Here is a 5,647-nt window from a genome sequence, read left to right as displayed (position 1 = left end):
ATAGATTCCATCATTTTGATGCTCATTGAAGCTCGTGGATTAAGGAAAGAGTGAAATATGCATGTTTTACATCGTTTTGTAGAAATTATGAACTTGCACATTGATTTTTGAGAATTTAAGTAGGATGTGACTTTTTGTGTCACATGATCATCAATGCGACGAGACGAACAAATTCCTATAAAACAATCCCAAACAGATTCGAAGCCGATTGCGAGCTACAAGCCGTTGAAAATGACCCAAATTCTAGAACTTAAAACAAAATTGATATTTTTTCAGCTTTGCATGTATTGGATATTATTAGTGTCATTTTATGATTGTGTGCAGGATGCCTCCTTTAGACACTATTTTCGCCTTGCTTTACTAAAGATTAAAGTCGACTATAAAAATAGCAACTTTTTTGGCTAGCTATTCTCTGGGGGACGGCTTTTATCATTAAAAGAGGTTGAGAGTGCGGTCATGATTATTGGGATTGGGAATGAGACACGATTGACTATGGGATAGCTCAAAGATGGTCGGGAAGTTATAATAGGAGCTAAGCTCATTCTATAATCATCATACATCAATACAAATTCTCTATTTTGTCCTATCTATTCTACGTACTTTGTATGTTGTCAATCTATTTCTCACCCAATTCAGTAGATCATCTTGATAGCAGTCAAGCTCCGCTTGTGTCCTAGTGCAACGCTCTTCATAAACCCTGGGTGTATGAGAATCATCCCTCTGATGATGCACATAGGTTCCCATGATGCAGACGACAAGGGCTTGTTGAAGGCCCTCATCGTAACATGATGCGCAAGAGCACCTCCTGCACTCTCTCCAGCAATGAAGCATTTGGAAAAATCTGCATTTACAAGCCATGAATCCATGAGCTCATGTTTAACCTCACCTTGAAGGAGAGCTTGAGAGTGAAGCCATTGAAGAGCAGAGAAACCATCTTCGATGGAGGTAGGAAGGCGATGCTCGGGGGCCAGGCGGTAGCTTGCAGAGATGCAAATGGAGCTGGATCGTTTAGCCATCTCTGAGCAGATGAAATGAAAATTCGTCCAGGCAAGGCTTCCGAACAAGAAGCCACCGCCATGGAAGTACAGAACAATGGAAAGCTTTGGCCTCTGAGAGTAAGAGGGGAGGAAGAGGCGAGCCCACAGCCCCAGCTCTTCGTTGAGAGTAATGTCTTTTGAAGCTACGCCATCTGCGCCAGGCTCAGGAGATGGTGGAAGCAAGGGTTTGAACTCATTCCTCGACACAGACCCGTCCTTGTAGACGCAGAGGAAGGGGGGCATATCAACCTCCACCTCCTTGCCTGCGTCGGCCATAGCTCGAGAGACAAGGAAATCACCAACACCTCTTCCGCTACTTTTTGCAAACTAAGTTTCGCTAGGCCCATGCAAAGCGAACTCAAACTCTACAAGAGTAAAGTAGATGATAGGATTTTTTAGGAAACTAAATATGTGTCGACCATTTCAAACTAGTCTTGTTTAGTGGGCCTCTCTATATAACATCTATAGAATATAGCTTGACATATGCAAGTTGACATTTAATATCGCACACTAGAGGGAACCAGGAGCATGAGTAATTTGGCAACGACGACACTATGTGAAAAGGATATACATTTGAAAAATGCTATTATGTTCTTGGGAGGAGGCAAAATTAAGTGCTTCAATTAATAGAGATTATAGGGATGATTGATATTATGTGCATCAAATAATAGAGATTGATAATAGAAATCAACATGTTGGTTTAAATAAAATCGTAAACTTTTTTATTAAAAAAAAGCAAAACTCACAATTGTGAGTGGATTATATTTGTAAGGTGTGAGCTTTGTCCTGAGGTGTGAGTCAAGGAGAGGAGAGTGGATTTATCCCACATACTGTGGAGCAAGGCTGTAGAGCTACTTAAAGCTCATCTCTTGAATCAATAAACAACAACTTCATTTTGCACTGCATGCTTGTCTATGGTGAGCTTGTGCTAAGCTAAGTCAATACTCAAGATTGTGTTTATGAGTCCAAGCTAATCCTATCTTGGAACCTAATTCACTTGAGTGATAACCTTGCTTACACACACTCACACACTTGCACCATGTTTCTCTTTCACCCACCCTAGCTAGCTCGATCCAATTCCTAACATTTGGTATCAGAGCTTAGGTTATGCTAGCTAGGTTTGCTATTATGCTATTATTCCTTAATTATCACTAGCTAGATCCATTAAGTTTTCTCTTCTATTGCTTATCATGCTCAACACTAATCACATTCTATTCTTTTGAGCTCCGTTAGTGATGGATACGTACTATTGAAGTGCCACTACCACCATTGATGGAATAAGAAAGAACGGATGTGATTAGAGCTTCTTGCATCATTAATTAGGCCACTTATTACACGTGTTCCACTCAAATAATGCGATTCTTTCCCAAGCAGAATATCCTTTTCTAGCTTCCATTCCCTTTCCCTACTTGTGTGTGCTACAAGTCCTTCTCGAGAGCTTTCAATTGAGCCAAAGAATGCCAAATTTGAGTTAAAACTCAACGATTAATGTCCCAATTGAGTTTTTCTTAATCTCTGAAATTTTTTGCTGCATATATATATATTTTTTTAAATTGTGTGTGCACCTAACATCATTCAATGCTCACACTACTTGTTTGGTGGAAAAGTGACTCCAAGACCTTCTCTTAATGCCACTCAATTGACCCACATGGTGGGAACATTCCATTGGCGGTGGTGTCAATTCCATTGGCGGGCCCGACTCACTGCAGCATCCCAAGCTACTCGTAACCCCACGTCGTCGCCCCTGTTTTGCGCCGCTTGGAGAGATTTATGAGCTGAAAATTTCAATCTCTTGCAACCGACGATCCGGATTCAATCTCACGTAAATCCTTGATCTTCGGCTTTGAATCAATCGGCTTGCATGGATGATTTTGCCTCTGCTAGCGCCCTCCATCCGCGGTGCTTGATCGAGTTGCAGCACGAGATCGATTTGCCCATCTAGTGGACGGCCCTGCTCGATTCTGTGCCAATCTCGCCATTTCCTATGAAGATGATTTCTTTACTCTATGGTTTCACATTAAGGTCTTTAAAGATTAGTTTGGCTTCATTTAAAAACATCAAAAAATCAAGTGCTCAAGTTGTTCAACTTTTTTAGTCTCGGCTGCGGCTTGCCGGCTCGGCTTCACTCTCAAGCCACACAAAATTTTCACTCAGCTTTGGACTTTGAGCCATTTTTGACATCCTTAAAACCAAATTTCGGCTTGACTTCAAGCATTAACGCTCGGATTTCCTCACACCCTCGCAAAGGCTATCTCAAAGTGAAAATTCTTCCACGCAACTTTTTTTATTTAAGTTTTGTATGTTAAATTTGTGCACTACTAGGCACATTGAGAACTTGTAAATGCACGAGGGTCTTAGACACTGCCTTTATGGTAAGACCGCCCTCACACGCACAATATTTTCTCTCTTTTTCACTTGTGAAGAGTGACTTCACGCTTGTGAAAAGGTGCTTCACAAGAGAAATTATAAAGATGGTAGATAAAGTTTCTTCTACTTGCTTGGGCTTTGTCAGGTGTGAGTCAAGGAGAGGAGAGTGGATTTATCCCACATACTGTGGAGCAAGGCTGTAGAGCTACTTAAAGCTCATCTCTTGAAATAATAAACAACAACTTCATTTTGCACTGCATGCTTGTCTATGGTAGCTTGTGCTAAGCTAAGTCAATACTCAAGATTGTGTTTATGAGTCCAAGCTAATCCTATCTTGGAACCTAATTCACTTGAGTGATAACCTTGCTTACACACACTCACACACTGCACCATGTTTCTCTTTCACCCACCCTAGCTAGCTCCAACCAATTCCTAACAATATTGAGCAGCCCAAAAAATGACAAGGTTTTGTCATGCTCATGTTAAGCCATGACAACATCCAGGGATCATAATTACATTGGCTATCAAGGCAGCCACCCCGCCTCATTCTGATATCTTTTATTTACCGATGGCCAAGATTTGCCCCCATCCTAGGCATTCCATCTGCTTACAACAAGGCACAAGTAGTCCTAGACCAATCCTCCGAGTGCGGCTTGCGTCTGAGTGCCCATATTAGCACTTTGCTTTCTTGTATAATTTCTGTGAAGCTTGCCACATCAAATCATCCTTCAAAAACACGGCGGTTCCTTGTCTACCATAAATTATGAAAGAAGAAGTATCTGACGATCTGAGTGCTGACAAGGAGTGCAGGACTACCTGAATTTTTTCCTCCAAGGCATAGGTCAATCTTGAAAAAACTAATTTTCCATGTTCTCTGGACCCACTTGCATACTTTCCCTGTGAGGCCTCTTATAGCTGGGCAGCCTTGTAAAGAAAGAGGATGCAAGAGAGCTACACAAGACAAGCACAAAGCACACAGAGATGGAAAGCTTCGTCTTCTTTTCACAGAAAAGAGAGTACAAAATGAATAAGTGCTAAAACTGAAAAGTAGCACATATGTACATGCGGTCACTAAGTGTGAACACGCTAGAAGCGTACTAGGCTGGCACTATAAGTGTAGTCCAGCTGTAGAATCACTGGCAGAGATCCTCTGTATCGGTCACCTAACGCGCCAGTGAGTAAATGTCGTAAGCGGCCAAGACCCATAGTGGATGCCAGCTCAAGATGTAGAGCTCATGTAACATTTAATGGTCTAAAAACTTATGTGTAGCGGAAATTAGCATGAACATAGTGTGCATTTCATTAGAATAGATTCCTAATGAGAATTACAAGAGTGCTTGGGTGGAGAGAGCAACAAAAAGCATAACACCTAGTTAGATAGCATCGAAAATACTTTCAAAAGAGAGAGAAATTAAGCTATTGACAACAGTTGAGGACCGGATTTGCATGGAGCCGGTCCCCCCTCCAAAAGGCTTTGTATTATGGTTTCTCCCATCAAGAGAGACATTGTACAATACAATTCTTTGTGTTCCTTCAAGACTAGCTAGTGCAATGAAGATGAAAGCTTCATGCACTAAGCAAAACACTTAACAGACACAACTTTAATTATCCCTGTTCTCAGACCCAAGACCTCACACACCTTCGAAGATGGTGAGAGCTAGCAGGGTATGAGAGTAGATTGAGAGGAAGAAGGAGTATCTTACGAGAAAGATGTACATCTCCTCACATAATCACTCATATTAGCATAGCTTTAGCTTAGTAATTAGCTTGGTAGAGGAGATGATCATGCATTGAAGCTTGGATCTTGGTTGGATTTGCATCCACAAGCCAAGAGTGTGTCGTTGTAGGCTTCTATCTCACAAGCTTGGAGTAGGTGATGAGCTCTCCATTAAATCTTGGGAAGAGATAGTCTTATCTTTCTTCACACATGAGATTGTGTGAGTGTGTGTGTAATAGTTCCTTGCAAAAATCAGCCCCCTCTCTCTCTTGGGCGAGACCTCTTGCTAAATGCTCTTGCTCTCATCCCATTGGACCTCCCCAGGGCTAGCCTATCACCATTAAGCAGCATAAGTGATAGCCTTTTGACATTTTGTCCCCCTTTCCCCTTTTGTGAGAGCTTTAGGTTAATTAATAATTCAATTAAACTCTCATTGGACCCCTTTGCCTCCTGGCCAATAGGAATCAGGCAAGCCATTGGGCTCCTGAAGGCTCATTGGACCCCTTGGGAGACTACCCAATAGTCA

At 41.7% G+C, this 5,647-nt stretch overlaps 1 pseudogene; it reads right to left on the bottom strand.

Moving 5' to 3' along the window:
- Positions 1 to 573: 573 nt before the first annotated feature.
- On the bottom strand, positions 574 to 1,313 carry LOC147450810 (tabersonine synthase-like; annotated as a pseudogene).
- Positions 1,314 to 5,647: the final 4,334 nt, after the last annotated feature.

This window comes from Adiantum capillus-veneris, chromosome 9, assembly GCF_014529385.1.
Source record: "Adiantum capillus-veneris isolate H3 chromosome 9, ASM1452938v2, whole genome shotgun sequence".
Classification (NCBI taxonomy): domain Eukaryota; kingdom Viridiplantae; phylum Streptophyta; class Polypodiopsida; order Polypodiales; family Pteridaceae; genus Adiantum; species Adiantum capillus-veneris.
This window is presented reverse-complemented; position numbering and strand designations above follow the sequence as displayed.